The sequence below is a fragment of the Perognathus longimembris genome, chromosome 28 (assembly GCF_023159225.1).
Source record: "Perognathus longimembris pacificus isolate PPM17 chromosome 28, ASM2315922v1, whole genome shotgun sequence".
Classification (NCBI taxonomy): domain Eukaryota; kingdom Metazoa; phylum Chordata; class Mammalia; order Rodentia; family Heteromyidae; genus Perognathus; species Perognathus longimembris.
The window spans coordinates 86,296,674-86,314,957 of record NC_063188.1 but is presented as its reverse complement, the minus strand read 5'-3'; the positions used below and the strand labels follow the sequence as shown (position 1 = coordinate 86,314,957).

Genomic DNA, 18,284 nt, shown 5'->3' with positions numbered 1-18,284 from the left:
AGCAGCTAGGAGGGTTTGAGGAGGCCAAGGTAGGGTCAGTGGCTAAGTACAGACCACACCTCAGGCTAAATTGACCTTCTAGCACCTTCCTTCTGGCCTCCTCGCTTCTTGTAGATGATCTTGTCCTTTTTCTTACTCTTCCTCTTCTTCTTCTCCTTCTCCTTCTTCTTCTTTTTTTGGTCAGTCATGGGGCTTGAACTCTGGGCCTGGCCGCTATCCCTGAGCTCTTCAGCTCAAGGCTAGCACTCTACCACTTGAGCCACAGCACCACTTCTACTTCTGTCTTTCTGATGGTTAATTGGAGATAAGAGTCTCACAGACATTGCTGCGTGGGCTGGCTTTGAACCACGATCCTCAGATCTCAGCCTCCTGAGTTGTTAGGATTACAGGTGCCTGGCTTCCCTTCTCTTCTTTTCTTATATGTGTGTGTGTGTGTGTGTGTGTGTGTGTACTGGGGTTTGAACTCAGAGTTTCCTGCTTGCTAAGTAGGCACTCTACCACTTGAGCCACGCCCTCAGTTTGTCCCAATCCCTAACAGGTAGAGAGCAACCTGAGTAATGACACTCCTTCACTTCCTCCTTCATGGCTAAACTACAAGGTGGGCACCTCTTTAGCCTCATTTTACAGATGAGGAAACTAAGGCACAGGAATGCAAGAGTACAGGTGGCCTGAAATGTGGCATTCATCTTCTGAGGTCTCTTCCGGCCTGGCCATCACCTGAGACTCAACCTGCTGTAGATAACTGAGGTGCTTATATTCCCATCATCACTTGTTGTGGGTCCATCAGTGACATCATGAAAGCATGTGACTATAGCCCTCAGCAGTGGGTCAGGAACAGAAAGAACCTATCATCTGTACTCTACAGGCTAAACTTTTGCTTTACTGGGCAGCTCCAAGCCTTCCCACATCTACTCTGCCCAAGACAGTTGCTGACCACGAGACTACTGAAGACCTCGCGGAGGGCACTGACGGGGAGATTCAGGAAACCCAGAAGGAAAAGCAAAAGGATCAGATTCCAGTTTTTTCAGACTACCAAACATAAGCCAAGTTGTCCATTTCTGGAATAACAACATGAGTGAGTTGGATACCACAGTTCCAGGCAACCAAAGGCATAAAATTGTTCGAAATTCCATCTCAAACAATGGCTGGGTACAATTGTGTATACCTGCTATCCTAGTGAAATGGGGAATTGAAGTAAGAGAATCAGACCATAATCCAGCCAGGGCATAAATCTAGACTCTTATCTTTCAAATAACCATTGCAGGTGCTAGGAATGTGGCTTCGTGGTAGAGTGCTTGCTTGGCATGCATGAGGCCCTGGGTTCAATTCCTTGGTACCAGATGAACAAAAAAATTAATTAGTTTAAAAAATAACCACTGCAAAAAAAAATGAGACCGGTGGAATGGCTCAAGCAGTAAAGAAAGTTCAAGCCAGGTACCATAGCTCACAACTGTAATCTTAACTACTCAGGCAGGAAAGTTCACGAAACTCTTATCTCCACTAAACTACCAAAACAAGCCAGAAGTAGAGTTGTGGCTCAAGTGGTAGAGTGCTAGCCTTGAGCAAAAAAGCTCAGAAACAGCACCCAGGCCCTGAGTTCAAATAAATAAATAATTTTTTAACAGAATATGAGAAGTCAGGATCCAGCAAATATGGCAGACACAGAGCAACTCCTCTCTTTGCTGCCTTCACTTCATAGGGTACCCTGTTTGCCAAATCTACCCATCATGGCTAAAAGTTCAGAGGCAGTGCCCAGGCCCTAAATTCAAGCCCCAGGACCCGTCAATCCCCTCCCTTCAACAACAACTACAAAAAATCAACTGCCAAGGCAGGAAGTCAAAAGGAACTGCTCTAGTCAACAGCCCAACATAGCTCCAAGTCACCAGCCATCTTGGACATCCTTCAAGGTACTGCAGCACCTGCTGATACCAGACTGCAACCACATAAAACATGCCTTTGACAACTACCAGGATTCCTAACCCACAGAAATATGAATAAAATGAACAGTTGCTTTAAGTGGTGAGTTATGGGACAATTTGTAATATGGGCACTGGCAACTGAAACAGATCATGTGCTGTTCCCACTTCCCAGAAGGGGGAACTGAGGCTTGAGGTGTGTATGTGCCGAAGTCATATACTTGGAAAATGAGATCGGTGAGCCTCATACCTGGGTCTCTTGAATCGAAATCACAGCCCCTCTCACTGTGCCCCTGACATTGCTTCACTTCCAAGAAGAGAACATTCTCTTCAGATTCCATTAGTTTCCAAACCTGCGCGTGCAATCAAGAGTCAGCTGTGTTCAATGTCAAAGAGATTTCCAGGCCCCACCCCAGGCCTACTGAGTCAGAATTTTTCAGGCTTGGAGCAGGGCTCCGCATTCTGGACTAGCACCCCAGGCAACCCTGTGGCCATGGTCTGTGAACCAGTCACTGAACCTGTTGCTAAGCCAGGCTATTCTAAGACAACCAGAAAGGACCAGAAGTGCCCCCCCCCCCCAAACTAAGAACACTACCACGGATATACACACATTGCATTAAATTTTATTTTATTTCCCGGGGCTTGAATTCAGGGTCTGGGCACTGTCCCTGAGCCTCTTTGTGCTCAAGGCTAGCATTCTACCACTTGAGCCACAGCAACACTTCTGGTTTTTGAGTGGTTAGTTGGAGATAAGAGTCTCATAAGGACTTTTCTGCCCAGGCTGGCTTTGAACTGCCATCCTCAGATCTCAGCCCTCCTGAGGAGCTAGAGTTACAGGCATGAGCCCAGCACCAGGCTGCATTTAAGTTAGACTTTCCTCCCCACCCCCACCCCTTTAATATAGTATCTTCCCCTACATTGCCCAAGCAGGTTCCAAATTCCTGGGCTCCAGTGATCTTGCCTCAGTCTCCTGAATGACAGACTGAAGCCCCTAGCACCATGCCCAGCAAAAATGAGACTTTCTTGTCCCAAATATCAGAGAAGTCTTTTTTGTTTTCTTTATTCTTGTGTCAGTACTGGAGCTTGAACTTAGGGCCTAGGCACTGTCCCTTAGCTTTTTCACTCAAGAATCAGTGGCTCACGCCTCTAATACTAACTACTCTGGAGATTGAGATCTGAGGATTATGGTTCGAAGCCAGCCAGGCAGGAAAGTCTTTGAGACTCTTACCTCCAATTAATTCCCAAGAAGTCAGAAGTGGAGTTGTAGCTCAAGTGGTAGAGCACCAGCTTTGAGTGAAAAAGCTAAGGAACAGCACTGAGTTCTAGCTCCAGTACTGGCACACACACTAAAAAAATTATGATAGAGAGGTAACTCAGTGGTAATGTATTTAGCAAGCATGACAAAGCCCAGTTTCATCACCAGCACCACTAAAGAAAGAAAAAAAAGCTAGGCACCATGGATTATGCTTGTACTCTAGCTACTCAACACTTAGAGCTGCTGGGAGCTGGTGGCTCATGCCTATGATCCTAGCTACTCAGGAGGCTAAGATTTGAGGGTGGAAATTCAAAGCCATCCCAGGCAGTTAAGTCCATGAGACTCCTATCTCCAATTAACCACCAGAAAAGTGGAAGTGGAACTGTGGCTCAAAGTAGTACAACTCTGGAGCCTTGAGCAAAAGAGGTCAGAGACAGCATCCAGGCCCTGAGTTCAAGCCCTGGGACCAAACCAAAAGGAGAAGAAAAAGAAGAGGAGGAGGAGGAGGAGGAGGAGGAGGAGGAGGAGGAGGAGGAGGAGGAAAAGGAGGAGGAGGAGGAGGAGGAGGAGGAGGAGGAGGAGGAGGAGGTGGAGGAGGAGGAAGAAGAGGAGGAGGAGGAGAGAAGAAAGTGGAAGGAAGGGAGGGAAGGGAGGGAGGCAGACAAGCAAGCAAGCAGGCAGGCTGAAACCTTAGGGAAGAATTGAAACAAACATGAAATTCACCCATAAATTCAAATTGGACCCAGTAAAATCTGAGGGATTAGCAATGGGATGGGAAACCAAGCTGCAATTTCAGAAATAGCCAGCCACCCTCCATCCCCGGTTGAAGGTGTAAAAGCTAGCTCCCTTTCCAGTTCTAGGCTAGGGTAAACTGTACCAGAAGGGTCACCTCACACACCTTTGGAGAATATGGGAGTCCAAAGTCTCCTACATCAGTGTCCTGACCACCGCCCCCCCCCCCCCCCCCGCAACAGGGTCTCTCCAAAGCCCACATCTGTCCCAATGCCCAATTCTCCCCGCTTACAAGGTGTATGTATACCTGCATTCTCCCACCTTACATTTTCACAGTCCATTCCTTTGATTGCAATCACTCTGGGCAATGGTGATTACATTCCATTAACTGTCGGAATCAATTGAACAGCAAGCTTTCCTTCCTAAAGGGAAGGGCCAGGATCCAGTACTTGGCTGACTGCAGAGCCCAGGAGGAATTCATTTTGAAGGGAGGTCCAGAATGAGAGGAGACACTCAGAGATCTTTTCTACAGTATACAATGACAGGAAGAGAAAGTCCGGGTAAGAAAAGGAGATATGCCTGTGAGCTCAGCACCTGAGAGAAGGTGAGACAGAAGGGTACCAGTTTGAGGTTAGCCTGAGCTATAAGTGAAACCTATCTCCCAAAAAAAAAAAAAAAAAAAGACGCGGCAAGCCAGTGCTGGTGGCTCACTCCCATAATCCTAGCTACTCAGGAGGCTGAAATCTGAAGATCACAGTTTGAAGCCAGCCCAGGCAGGAACTCTGTGAGACTTTTACCTCAAACTACCAAAAACCTAGAAACGGAGCTGTGGCTCAAAGTGGTAGAGTGCTAGCCTTGAGTGAAAAAAGTTCAGCAACAGTGCCCAGGCCTGAGTTTAAATCAGGACCAGCATGGGGGTGGGTGTGGGGAAAGACAAGCCAGGCACTGGAGGTTCATGCCCATAATCCCAGCTACTCGGGGAGGCTGAGATCTGAGGAGCTTCATTCAAAAATCAGCTTGAGCAGAAAAGTTGCTGAGACTCTTACTCCAATCAACCAGCAAGAAGCCAGAAGTGAAGGTATGGCTCAAGTGGTAGAGTGCCAACCTTGAGCAAAAATAGCTAAGTGAAAACAAGGCCCTGAGTTCAAGCCTTAGTACCACTAGTATACACAGACAACACACACACACACACACACACACACACACACAAATAATGACAATCTCCAAGCAAGGTGCTGGTGATTTACCCTTATAATCCTAGTTACTACAGAGAATGAACTCTGAGGATCACGAATTGAAGCCAGAATAGGGAAACAAATCAGAGAGACTCTTCTCTCCAATTAACCAGCAAAAAGCTAGAAGTAGAGCTGTACCTCAAGCCACAGAGTGCCAGCACTAAAGGACAGTGCCCAGGCCCTGAGTCTAAGCCCCGAGTACTAGTGTGGACACATGCACGCTTGCACATGCGCACGCACGCACGCACGCACACACAAGGCACAAAGTTATGAAGAGGACTTGGAATCTTCAACTCCCTGATACAATGTTGTGATGGATCCACGTGAAACAGGGAGATAAGCTGAAGGACTCATTGGCAGCAAAGCAAGGCTCAGAGTTGTGCCATCCAAGGTATATTCAGGGGCCAGCAAAATAAAAAACATACCCTTGCTAGGTGTGGCATCGCTTTTACTCTTCCTACCTGCACCCGTCTCTGCCTAGGAAGCTCAAAGGGAAGACAGATTCTATCCACCAACGTTCCAGGGTCTCTCCTAGGATGAGGGATGGCTTGTAGCCCATCTTCCTACATTCACTGAGGTTGGTAGCAATGATCCAGAAGCCTCTGGTATAAAAAGAAGCCATTTCAGGGATGCTGATATGTCATTATTGCCTAGATTTATAAAAATTTAATCTAAACAGAAGATTCCACTGAAGGGGGTTTTATCATTTGAAATATGTATTTGTATGCATAAATGTCATAGGTAAAGATCTATTTTATTACTCTTCCCAATTCCTGCCCTGCCCAGCACCCATATCTATTGTGCAGAGACAACAGTTCAGTTTGCCCTTCTGGAGGGGGAGGGGAGCTTTGCAAAGCTTCTCTTAGCCATGGAGAGGCAGGAAGAAGTAACAAGGACAAGTTGAGTCCGACCTAAGAGTCCCTGTGTTTGCACTCTTGCTTCTCATGTACCTTTGTGTGTGTGTGTGTGTGTGTGTGTGTGTGTGTGTGTGTGTGTGTGTATGAGTGAGAGAGAGAGTCTGGGGGAGAGAGAGAGAGAGAGAGTGTGTGTGTGTGTTCTGGACTTGAACTCAGGGCCTTGGGCTTCTTTAGCTCAAGACTCGTGTTCTACCACCTGAGCCACAGCTCTAAGTCAGCTTTTTGGGGGTGTTTTGTTTTTTGGTGGTAGTTAATTGGAGAGAAGGGTCTCATGACTTTTCCTGCCCAACCTGGTTTTGAGCTATGATTCTCAGATCTCAGCCTTGTGGGTAACTAGGATTATGGGTATGACACACAACGGGTATATATTTTTCTTCTCTTCTGTGATGGAGGCTTTTGTTTTTTGTGTGTCCAGTACCAGGGCTTAACCTGAGGCTTCTACCTTTGACTCCTACTTGAGCCATCCCAGCCTTTTTGTCTTTATCTTATTGAAACAGAGTTTTGAATTGGGGATGTGGCTCAAGTGCACTTGTCTATCAAGTAAAAGGCTCTGATTTTAATTCCCCATACTGAAAGAAAGAAAGAAAGAACGAGAGAGAGGGAGGGAGGGAGGGAGGGAGGGAGGGAGGAAAAGTAATCATGATAACCACAACAACTAAAAACAGTAATAACATAGGGTCTTACTACATAACTAAGGATGGTCTCAAACACAGGATCTTCCTGTGTCAACCCCCTATCTGGTTGAGATTACAAGTGTGCACTACCACACCTGGCAGTAAAATGCAGTTTTTATGGCGTCCAAGACATTGTTCACTGCCCAAACCATTGGTAGGAGTGTGTTGAGTTTATTAAATAATTATGTGCCTAATAAAAAAGTAGAAACTGTTCTTTTTATTCTTGTCTTTTATGCTGCCCTGGTTAGCCCCCAAGATCCTGCCTCACCGCCCCATAGCTGGCACTACAGGCATGACAACCAAGCCCAATCCGAACACATTTTGTCGAGAAATCTCTACCAACAGGATATCTCTGAATGTTGTTCCTGGTGAAACATGAGTTCCTCTTCCCCAAGGAGCACTAAGGGTGGCCGGATCCCTCAGACAGCACAGCGGGCCTCCAGAATGGTGACAAACCACCACGTCGGGTGGCCAGGGATGTGCAATCTAAGTGCAAAGGAATGTGATTTCTGCGCATAGCATCCGGGGCTATCTTCAAGCTTGGCCAGTGGGGTCCATGTGTCAGCTCCCTGGGAGGGGGGGAGGGGAAAGGACTTCAAAGGACTTATGTGGTTTCCAAGAACTGACAGAACGTTTGACTCTGGCATTGTGCCGGCATCACACGTTAATTAAATTATATGGCAGAAACACCACAATGTCAAGGTCAGATATTACAGCCGTCAAAGCCTAACATTAGGCGCGGTATTTTATAGTATAGAGCAAAGTATACCTTCAAACAAATTCCTTTATCTTTCCTAAGCCTCTCTTGCCTCTGGCGCTTAAGAAATCCACCAGTCCACGCTTCCCATTTGAAGAGCATCCTGAACAACGTTGTTGGGGGGTGAGGAGGGGCTCCACAAGACCCTCTGGCTTGCTAGACAGTGGGAAATCTTGGAGGACCCACCTGCTTGTCCCACCTGAGCCTTCACTTTGTGCCTTGGGCCTTTGTGTGGCCAAGCTTCCCCATGAAGAACATTCTAGAACTGCATATAAAAGCCACAGCCAGAGCTCAGTGGCAAAGTGCTTGCCTAGCAAGTGCAACATCCTGGGTTCCATCCTAAGTACCAAAAGAGAAAAGACAATAAAAAAAAAAATCCACAGCCAGTTCTCTGTGTGTGTGTGCGCGCGCATGTGCACTCACGCATGTGCCACACTGGTCCTATGGCTCAAACTCAGGGTCTAGGCACCATTCCTGAGCTTTGGGGCTCAAAGCTAGCACTCTACCACTTGAGGCACAGCTCCACTTCCAGCTTTTTGTTGTTAATTAGTGATAAAAGACTCTCACAAACTTGCCTGCCCACAGTGGCTTCAAATTGTGATCCTCACCCTCCACAGACGAATGGATCCAAAAAATATGGTACTTATACACAATGGAATACTACATAGCGATTAGGAATGGTGAAATACTGTTATTCGCAGGGAAATGGTCAGAACTCGAACAAATAATGTTGAGTGAGACAAGCCTAGAACACAGAAAACAAAGGGGCATGATCTCCCTGATATATGACTGTTAACAAAGGGAGATGGAGAGACAGTAGAGACCAAGTCTGTGAATACTGTATATGTTCTTGATACATTGTATTGTATATCTACCTGACCTAGACAAGGGATAGAAAAACAGGTCGTAAGATATCATAAGAAATGTACACACTTCCCTACTATGTAACTGCACCCTCTTTGCACAACACCTTGTAAAAAAATTTATGTCCAATTAATAAAAAAAAAATTGTGATCCTCAGATTTCAGCCTTCTGAGTAGCTGGGATTACAGGCATGAGCCACAGGCACCTAGCTGACCAGTTCTAAGATTATTTAATCAGCAGAGTATTCAACTAGTCAGAAAATGTGGGGCAAGGGACTTTCCTCATGGATGTTGTGTCCTCATCTCCTCCCCCCCAGCGCCTGAGTCTAGGGTTCTGGGGATGAAAACCAGGACCACACACAAATGCAAGCTACATTCCTGGGTTCTTCCAGTCTCCTCTAAAAATTCCAAGATTGCCAGGTACTGGTGGCTCACCTGACTACCCAGTAGGGCTGACATCTGTGGATCATGGTTTGAAGCCAGGCATGAACAGGGAAGTCCATGAGACTCTTAATCTCTAATTAGCTACCAAAAAAGCCAGAAATGGAGTTGTGGCTCAGGTAGTAGAACACCAACCTTGAGCAGATTTGAAAAAAAAAAGGCTCAGGAACAGCCTCCTGGCCCTGAGTTCAAGCCCCAGAACCAGCAGCACCACCAACACCAAGACAAAAACAAAAAACAAGCCAGGCACGGACTCATGCCTATAATACTAGCTACTCAGAAGCCGAGCTTTGAGGATCTTGGTTCAAAGTCAAGCCTAAGCAGGACAGTCCATGTGACTCTTATACCTAATCAACTCTTCAAAATGCCAGAAGTGGAGCTATGGTTCAAGTGGTAAAGTGCTAGCCTTGAGCAAAAACATTCAGTGATGGGGCTGGGGATATGGCCTAGTGGCAAGAGCACTTGCCTCGTATACATGAGGCCCTGGGTTCGATTCCCCAGCACCACATATACAGAAAATGGCCAGAAGTGGCGCTGTGGCTCAAGTGGCAGAGTGCTAGCCTTGAGCAAAAAGAAGCCAGGGACAGCGCTCAGGCCCTGAGTTCACGGCCTAGGACTGGCCAAAAAAAACCATTCAGTGACTGGCACAAAACAAGAAATTAAAAAAAAAAGAAGCCCAATATCTTATTTGTACAACCACTACAGCTAGCTTGATACCAACTCTTAAGAAACACTTTCTGTATAATACAAGGTACTATTTTAAGTGCTTTGTAGCCACCAACAAATTTATTCTTCCTAACATTAAGAAGTAGGTTGTATTATTAGCCTCCCTTTCAGAATAAAGACAGAGCAATCCAGATTGATAGCAACCACCTAAAGTTGCATAGTTCTTCAAGTGGTGGAAGCAGGTTTTGAATCCAGGTCCTCTATTTCCTCCACACTAACTGCCACATAGTCTCCCTGTGGAAGATAGCAGCTTTACTGAATGCCTGTTATGTACAAGGCACATAGATAAGATGTTAGGGGCTGGAAGGGTGATACACAACTATATATGAGGGTAAACTATTTCTAAGTACTAGTTTAAAATGAAGTTAAACTAATTTCAATCTTTCAAGGGTTTTTGAGTTGTTGCCAATGGTAGGCGTATTGAATAAATATAGTGCTTTTGAAAATCTGCCTTCAAATACAGATGCTCATTGTACTGGTCTTTCCATTTTTTTTGGTGGGTTTGAACTTTTTGCAGATAAACATTTTTAATTTAAAACAAAGTCAGGCGCCAGTGGCTCACGCTTATAATCCTAACTACTTAGGAGGCTGAGATCTGAGGTTTGTGGTTTAAAGCCAACCAGGGCAGGAAAGTCCATGAGATTCTTATCTCCAATTTTCCATCAAAAAGTCAGAAATGGAACTGTGGTTCAAGTAGTAGAGCAATAGACTTGAGTACAAAAATCCAGGGACAGCACCTGAGATCTGGATCATGGTTTGAAACCAGCCCAGGTAGGAAAGTCTGTGAGACTCTTATCTTTAATGAACTCCTCAGAAAAATCCAGAAGTGGCTCTGTGCTCAAGTGGTAGAGTGCTAGCCTTGAGCAAAGGAAGCTCAGGGACAGTGCCCAGGACCTGAGTTCAAACCTCAGTAGTGGAAAAAAAATTCAATTAGCCTGAATTAGACATTTGGGGAATGATAAGCAAGAAACTGAGCAAATCCAGGCAAGGTGGCTTAAGCCTGTAATTCTAGTCACCAGGGAGGTGAAGATAGGGGAAAATCAGCATAGGCATAAAAATCACCAGGGAGGTGAAGATAGGGGAAAATCAGCTAGGGCATAAAAATCCAAAAGACTTTCAATCTTCATATAAGGTCTCTCCATGTAGCCTAGGTTTGGCCTTGAACTTACTATGTAGCCTAGAGTGACCTGTAACTGGAGGCATGCATCACCATGCTCAGTCTTGTGATCAATTATACTTTTACAGTACGAAAGGATAGTGACTAAGTGTTGACAATTGCCCAACATGGCTACCCAAGGCCTCAAGCTCCCTGGCAGGGAACTTAGGCTATTCTCCTAGGCTCACCAGGCCACTCAGAGGGGCTGAAGCTCTCTCTGGGACGACTGGCAACTTATCACTCACTCTTAGAAAGTTCTGGGTGAAAGGATTTCAGGGGCCATTCACTCGTTTCTGAACGATGTCACCTGAACTTGAATGGAAAAAAGACAGAGAGCTGTTGAGGGGCAGTCGGGCTTCCTGGGGCTTGGACTAGCTAGGGAAGGGGTGCTCAGGTTTGGGGGGTGAGGGGGCCTGAGCAGTGGACTGGAGAGGGCATGCTGCCAGCTTTGGCTGGCCTTGAGCCAGGAAGTCTGACTGAACTTGGGCCAGCCCTGTTGGCCCACAGACTCTGTAAGCTGAACTGCTGCAGTGCTCCTGGGCCTCTTTGTTTTCATTCCCCCACAGTGCTCCCTTAGTGTTTAGGAATGTGCTTTGAAGGTTCCAGAGAGAGTAGAGGCTGGGCCCAGGCCAGATGGCTAGAGGGAGGGCACCTGTGATCACACTGAATGACTACCCCATGGGACAGGTGGAATCCAGGGGAGGGGCTTGCAACAGGGGAGCCACTTAAGTCAGCACCCCCCCCCCCCTTGTTGGTAGACTCCCCTTGCAGTGCTAAACCTTGGAGAGACTCGGGTTTGTTTTGTTAAGGGAGACCAGGTCCCCCAGAGAGGCTGCGTTGGTCCAGGAACTTGGGGAGCTAAGCTCTACTCTTCTGTTTGTCCAGGGCTAGAAAGAACAGCAGGGTGGGTTTGGGCTTTAAAACAAAACAAAACAAAAAACCCAAAAACTGTCTCCTTAATTTGCATCAGAATAATCTTCCAGGCCTGCCTGAAAAACAAAGTCAGATTTTTTTTCCAAGGACTGGAGAATAGATGGAGGGACCACAATCTGAAAGAAAAGTACTTGGCTCAGGCCAGGCTTGGTTGAGGGGGTGAGGCTAACAGGGACCTCCTTCCTATAAGCCCACATGCAGGCTGTGGGCAAAAGGGGACCCCAAGGTCTGGGAATGTGGCTTAGTGGTAGAGTGCTTGTCTAGCGGGCGTGAAGCCCTGGGTTCGATTCCTCAGTGCCACATACACAGAAAAAGCCAGAAGTGGCGCTGTGGCTCAAGTGGTAGAATTGAGCAAAAGAAGCTCAGAGACAGTGTCCAGTCCCTGAGTTCAAGCCCCAGGACAGGCTGAAAAAAAAAAAAAGGAAGTCACTTTCTTCTCTGACTGCTAAAGCTACTGTTCTCTGCCTCTTAACCAATTTCCCCCATTGCACTCAATGGGGGACTCAATACATATGGGGAAGGAGAAGTCTTCTATGACACATGCAGTCTTTTTTGCAAGCTGGTACTTTACCCCCATCCTGCTGGAGCCCAAGTATTCAGCTGCTGCTTTTCTGTGCCTCTGTGATCTGATTAGCTTTCAAACACACACCTAGTCTTTGGGCTCTGAACACATCTGTTTCTTTCTGTCCTCACACCCATTCATACAACTCCAGTTCAGGCACGCAATGGTACTGCACACAAGCAAGAACCCTAAGGCCACAAGGAGATCCAGGTCATTTTTCAGCAGCCAGCATTGTCTGGAGCTATGGTAGACAGCACTCTTACCTATAGTGCCATTGGCTCTGTGTAGGCTTAAGCATCGCCCCCTCCCATCCCTTGATTTCCATTGCTCCTTGATTTCATTCAGCCCCAGCATTAATGTGCGCCCGGGCTCTGCTTAAGGTAAACAAAATGATCAGAGGGGTCCTTTTCTCCCCTCTCTCAGAAGTCACTTTCTCTGCCTAGGTAATGATTGCCTTTTCCTCACAGCTTCCTCTCAGCTTACGTATATTTACTGCACGTTGCGCTCTGGATAGACTTTAATTAGGCACCAATGCACCCAGGGGCAAAAACTCAAGGACCCCTCTTGGGTTGAGCAAATGGGGCCCAGGCCCAATGCAGAAGCCTGCAGCCAGCTCCCCTGGCTGGTAAGTGAAGGGCTGCCAGCAGGTAGAGGAGGTTGTCCATCCTCAGTTAATGATCGCCTTAGGCACCAAGTGATGGAAAATCCAGGCAGGCTGGTGAGCTGCGGGGCGCAGCCAGGGACAATTGTATGGACCAGTTTAACGGGACTGTGGGAGGGATGGCAGAGGAATGGGGGGTGTGTGTGTGTGTGTGTGTGTGTGTGTGTGTGTGTGTGTGTGTGTGTTTCCTGGTCTCTTTCTTCTCTGGAGCCTCCCCTGCCACCTTTCCCTCTTACTTGCTCTGGCTTTCCGTTTTTCTCTTCCGTTTCCATAGTCCATGCGAGTTGAAATTAGAAAGGTCTTTGAATTCATTTATTTGTTTTAATAAAGACAGCATTTTTTAAGCAGCATATTTGCAGCAATTGAGTGTTAAACTAAACACTAAGCCAACTAAATGTGTTAGGGGGAAATGAAAAGTCAGTTTACAAGAAACATATAATTAACGCGTTCTTTGACTTTCCCTAAGCCTTTGTCTGGCATGGGACAAGACAGAGGAACCATAATCAACTTTAATAAAATGAAAGATGGTCTTGAGGCCAAAGGGGAACTAAAAAATTTGGAGTACGAAATAAAGGCCAAGGAAGACTCCTGCATTACAATAAATATGTTAAAAAATACATCTTTTGTTGCCTTCTGCTCAGTCAACAGCCACATTTGTTCTCTTTCCCACTAGGAAGGTTCCAGAAGGCTCGAGTTGAGACTGTACCTGTTAAAAGCGACAGAAGATGAGCCTTGGAGGGGGAGGGGAGGAGGTACAAGGCACTGGCAAGAGAAGCATGGGAGTTTCAGGAGGCTGATAAATCCAGGCTAATGGAAATTGCTATTGCACAACACGGAGTCTTCACGTGGCCTGACTTCCAATAAACTGTTCCCCTCCTCACCCCTTGGAGAAAGTGAAATAAGACATTAGACTTTCAATAATCTCATATGGTGATGATCAATCAAAACCTAGAGGAGAAGGCCAATTTATAGAAATTGTATCTGCTTCACTGAGCACCTGGAAAGGAGACTGTGCTGGCCTTTGCCTTTGATGTGTGAAGTTGCCCCCCAAAAAACAAACGCCCCCAAAGCATGGCCTGCACACGTGGGTCTTTTCAAAGGGCCGGGTACTCCTGAGGCTGCTGTGGGTAGTTCACTGTGGTGACCAAAGCAAGTTTACACCACATCAAAGCTATCTATTTCTATTATCTGATGGCTATTTTAAGCTGAAATGGACATCTTTCTTATTTTGGTTTATCACCCCTAAAGTTTATTTACTGAATTAACTTTTAATGGACCCTCTACTTTGTTCTTCGGAGTTGGCTCTGAAGTCTTGAGCCTCTTTAGCTAGGCCCCCTCCAAGCCTTTGTGACCAGTTTGCCTTTGTGACCCCACCCCCTAGCCCAATCTTGGTGGTAAAGGGCCCGGTCTGTTAACTCCTTGCCTGCTGGTGTCTTTTTTCTGTAGCTACTAATCACATCCTTTTGATCACTGCCAAGTTCTCAGATTGAAGGAAGGAGAAAGGACCTCTTGACCATTCTGGCTGGCTTTCCACATGAGCCTGAAAATGTCGACAAATTTGAAACATCTGCCGGGCTGCTTTGGTCTGATTGCTAAAATATGCCGACCTCAAGTCCCCTCCCCCCCCGCCCTTTTTAATCTGTTTCATATTCACAAATTAAGCATTTAGTCTGGGTAATAAATCAGGGCGGTTTACGAGGCTCACACGAGACAAACAAGCGAGAAGGACGCAACACAAGCCCCTGGAAGCGGAGTGCCCGAGCTGCCAGAATCTGGTACTCCACGCGCTGGGACGTGGAGGGCAGCCTGACGCGCCCGGACACGCAATCCGAACCCACACTTTGGCGGGTCTCAGAGTTTGGCAGAATAGGGAGTGGCAGAGGGGGCAGCCCTAGTCTTGGCCCACACCCCTCCAACCTTCCCCGATGAGAACCCCAGGCACGGGCCCGCCCCCACCTCGGAGCGACTGGTGGCCCCCGCCCCTCCCCCTTCCCAGGAAGCAGCCGCGGCCAAAGGCGACAACCTCACCCCTGCATACACTCAGTGGTGGGCCATTAAGCCTCACCCAGCAGAGAAGCCTAGGTACTCCTCCCCTACCTCTCTCTCCCATCGGCTAGGCTCGGCCTTTAAAGATCCCAGGCCCAACACTAACCAGGGAAGCGGACGACCCGCTCCACGTCCACATGTGACCTCCACTATGCCTAGGCGCTTTGCCTCTCCGCACCCCAATCTTTCTGCACCTCCTCGTCCAGTAGTCACAATGCTACTTTCAGATTCAGATAGGGGAAGGGGGGCTCCTTTAGAGTAGATCAAGGCTTGTTAAGGACTTGGGGGGGAGGGTAGCAGAAGCACCTACAGGGCCCAGGTGTCCCCGCAGCAGAAACCCCAGTTCAGGTTTTAGTGACCACGGAAACTCGAGGGGCCCCAACCCCTCGAGTTTTCTCGGGGGAGGGCAGTTTCCCCGCTCTCCCCCCCCCCGTTCATTCTGAGAAGCGGACCTGCAACCCGCGATTTCAAGGTAGTCTCAGCCCCCCCCCCACCCCCAAAGACCTTGGGAGACATCGGAGAGGGAGGAGGGCTCTGGGGTCACCTCCACTGGGCCTCCGTCAAGTTCCCCAATCGACCAGTGGTTTCTGGATGCTACGATGGGGCCACGACGGCGGAGAGACGATCGGCGGGAAATCGGGCAGCCTGGCAGGCAACCCACCCCAGCTCTAAAGAGGAAGCATAGGAACAATTCCCTAACACAGCACACACGTCGCCCTTCCTCTTCCCCCAGCACACATTCCGACTGCGAAAGCCATTACCGGCGGCGCGCGAGAGACTTTTTAAATATTTACAGCCCGCTCTCCGCACGGTAGCCTGATCCATCTTGTGGGCGCGGAGGCGGGGCGCGGGGTTCCGCTCAGCGGAGGCGCGGAGCCGGAGCGGAGGGGGGGGGGGGCGCTAGCTGCTTTCTCTCCCCCCCTCCCTCCCCAACGGCCGTTGGGTCCTCCCGGAGCCCCCACCTCGTCCCCTCCCCTCCGGGTGGGGAGGAGACCCAAGATTGCGCTCCGATCGCCGGGGGGGGGGGGGCCTGACCGGGCCTGAGCTGGCAAGAAGCTGTGGGGGGGGGGGGGGCAGCGTCCGGGAGGAGGGAGGGCAGGGAGGCTGATTTAAAGGTTCTCACCGGGAAGCAAGCGAGGCACAGACCTGAGAGCCGCCCGCGCGGTGAAATCCGAGGAGCTCTCTTGGCGAGGAGGGGCTGTCAGAGGCCATTTATCTCTCGCCAGAGTGGAGGCTCGGCTCCCACACCGCCCGCGAGTAACAATGGCAGCGAGCAGCAGCTCTGCACGCGCTTCAGTGCATGAATGGATTGCGGAAGATGCCTGCGCTCCGATCGGCTCTGGCGGCTCTCGGAGCACCCCCCCCCACCGCTTCCCCGCCCGCTGCCCCCCGCCCCCGCAGCCTCCCCCCCCCCCCAGCCCTTGTGGGCGCCTCGTGGTTCCGCAAGTTGGGCCCCGCGCCGTGGTCCCTTCTCTCACCGAACGCCGCTCCCCCCCTGCCCCCCCCCGCGACGTCCCCGGCCCCCACTGCTGTTCCCAGGGCCTTGGCACCTTGCCAACGAGTGTCATTAGGGGCTGAAACTTGACACTAGCTTTCTCGGCCTCCCCGATTGCAGACACCCCCCACCAGCTCGCTCCCTCGTACGCTCCCCTCGCCCCTCGCGGCAAGTTTACTTTCAAGGAGTTGGACCGTGTTTCCGCCTGCAAAGGCCGACGCCGGCGGCGAGCGGGTGAGGGTGGGAGAGGGTAACAGAGGATGGGCTCAGAAGGGTGTCTTCATCTGCTCTGAGGCCTAGGGTGTTCTATGCCCCCCCCCACACACACACACTGGCTTTCAGGCTCCGATCCCCTCCCCCATCCCACCTCCGTTTTGTGGCAGCTATAATTCATCGAGACTCTGCGTTTGGCAGTAGCGCTTGTATGCCCTGGGTACCCCCACCCCACCCCACGTGTCATGCCAACTTTCAGGCCATCGGTAGAACCGTGTGTTCAAATTCTCCTCGGCAGTTGACAAAGGTCTCTTGATAGTTGGGACAGCGCCACAAACCATGAGGTCAGCGGCCCAAGTGTTTACCCCCCCCCCACTCTGCAAAGAGACCCCTGTGTCCAGTTGTGTTCTAGGGCCGAAAGCAGGCAGGAACGTCTTGAGACATCTATCCTCAAGCTCTCTAGAGTTTGTTTTGATGGAACGAAAATCAGAACCTCCGAGATGTTTCTGTCCCAGGGAGTCCCCATAATTCTGGATGCATCAGCTGGGGGGGGGGGGGTTGCAAAACGTGGACACACAGAGACCCTAACCCAAGGGAAGAGGCCAGGTCTTGCGGGAAGACGACCACACGCACGCAAAGGCACATTTGGGGAAGACAGAAAGCAAGCACAGTCGACCCAGGAGACTGGCGAGGACAGGCAAGAAGCTGGCAGCAAGACAAAGCCAGCGGAGAGAGCCAGCGAGGCTCAGCCGCAGACCCGGAAACGCAGGCAGCAGCCGCCGCCGCCTGAGCCCCAGCGCCCAGGCTGGCGTGCGCAGCCAGGCCCTGCCTGCCATAGGCCATGCTTGTGCCTTAGGGACGCGCACACTGACTCGGCAGGGCTTGCTTCCAGAAACTGCTCTCTGTCCCGTTGGGGCGGGTCAGGAGTGTCTGTTTGGGTCTTTCCTGCAGATTGGGGCAGTTGAGGGGGGGCAGGCTCCCCAGGTCCAGACTTCTTAGATATCCACAGTTGCCAGAGCTCTGGACAAAGGTAGTAGATTGAGAGGAGTTCACACTTCCTCTGAGCTGGAGCAAGGCACACTACAGGCAGCGAATGTCTCTAGTCTTGTGTCCTCAGGCTCTAGAGTATGGCCACGGCCCACTGAATTTCTTCTGGGCTTTCCTCATGGCAACACCTTTCGGGCACTACCCACCTCTGACCTCACAGCAATCAGGAACCAAGCTGGCTTTTCCACAGGGAGAAGCACAGGAATCACACAGCTTTTCCTCAGCTTCTTCCACCACTTGGACACTGGGCCCATCGATGCTCCCCCCCCCCCCCAGCCTTTGCTCTCTTCTGCAGCCCCCAGGCAGCAGCCACGGAAAGGGGGGGGTCTCCTCCCTCAAATGAAGCTAAACATCCTGCCCCACCCTCCCTCCCCACTGCTGTTGGCTCTGCACACACTCCTTTACCCCCCTCATGCACACATACACAACAGCCTATTCTAGCCTTCCCTGCACTCTGCTGGGTATCTTCCAAATATGACTGTCTCGCCAAAGGGCTGAACAGCTGCAGAGCAGGGAACCTGGAGGCAATGCTGAGGTGACCAAGGGGAGTTGGGGGGCATAGTCCTTCATGGGGAAGGGGCTGTGGTTGGAAAAGAAGGCAGCTAGGAAACGTGGCCTGCAGGAGAGGGGGAGCATAATGGGAAAGCCAGCACTA

General features: G+C 49.6%; 1 protein-coding gene across 2 annotated transcripts in view; it reads right to left on the bottom strand.

The window, feature by feature from the left end:
* Positions 1–16,152, bottom strand: part of Bcor (BCL6 corepressor) — a 93,224-nt gene extending 77,072 nt beyond the window's left edge. The window contains exon 1 of one of the 2 annotated variants that reach the window (XM_048335560.1): positions 16,021–16,152. The gene's annotated coding sequence lies outside the window, so the exon portion shown is untranslated. Of the gene's footprint in view, positions 1–15,997 lie in introns of both variants that reach the window. The other variant, XM_048335562.1, reaches the window with a different exon arrangement.
* Positions 16,153–18,284: the final 2,132 nt, after the last annotated feature.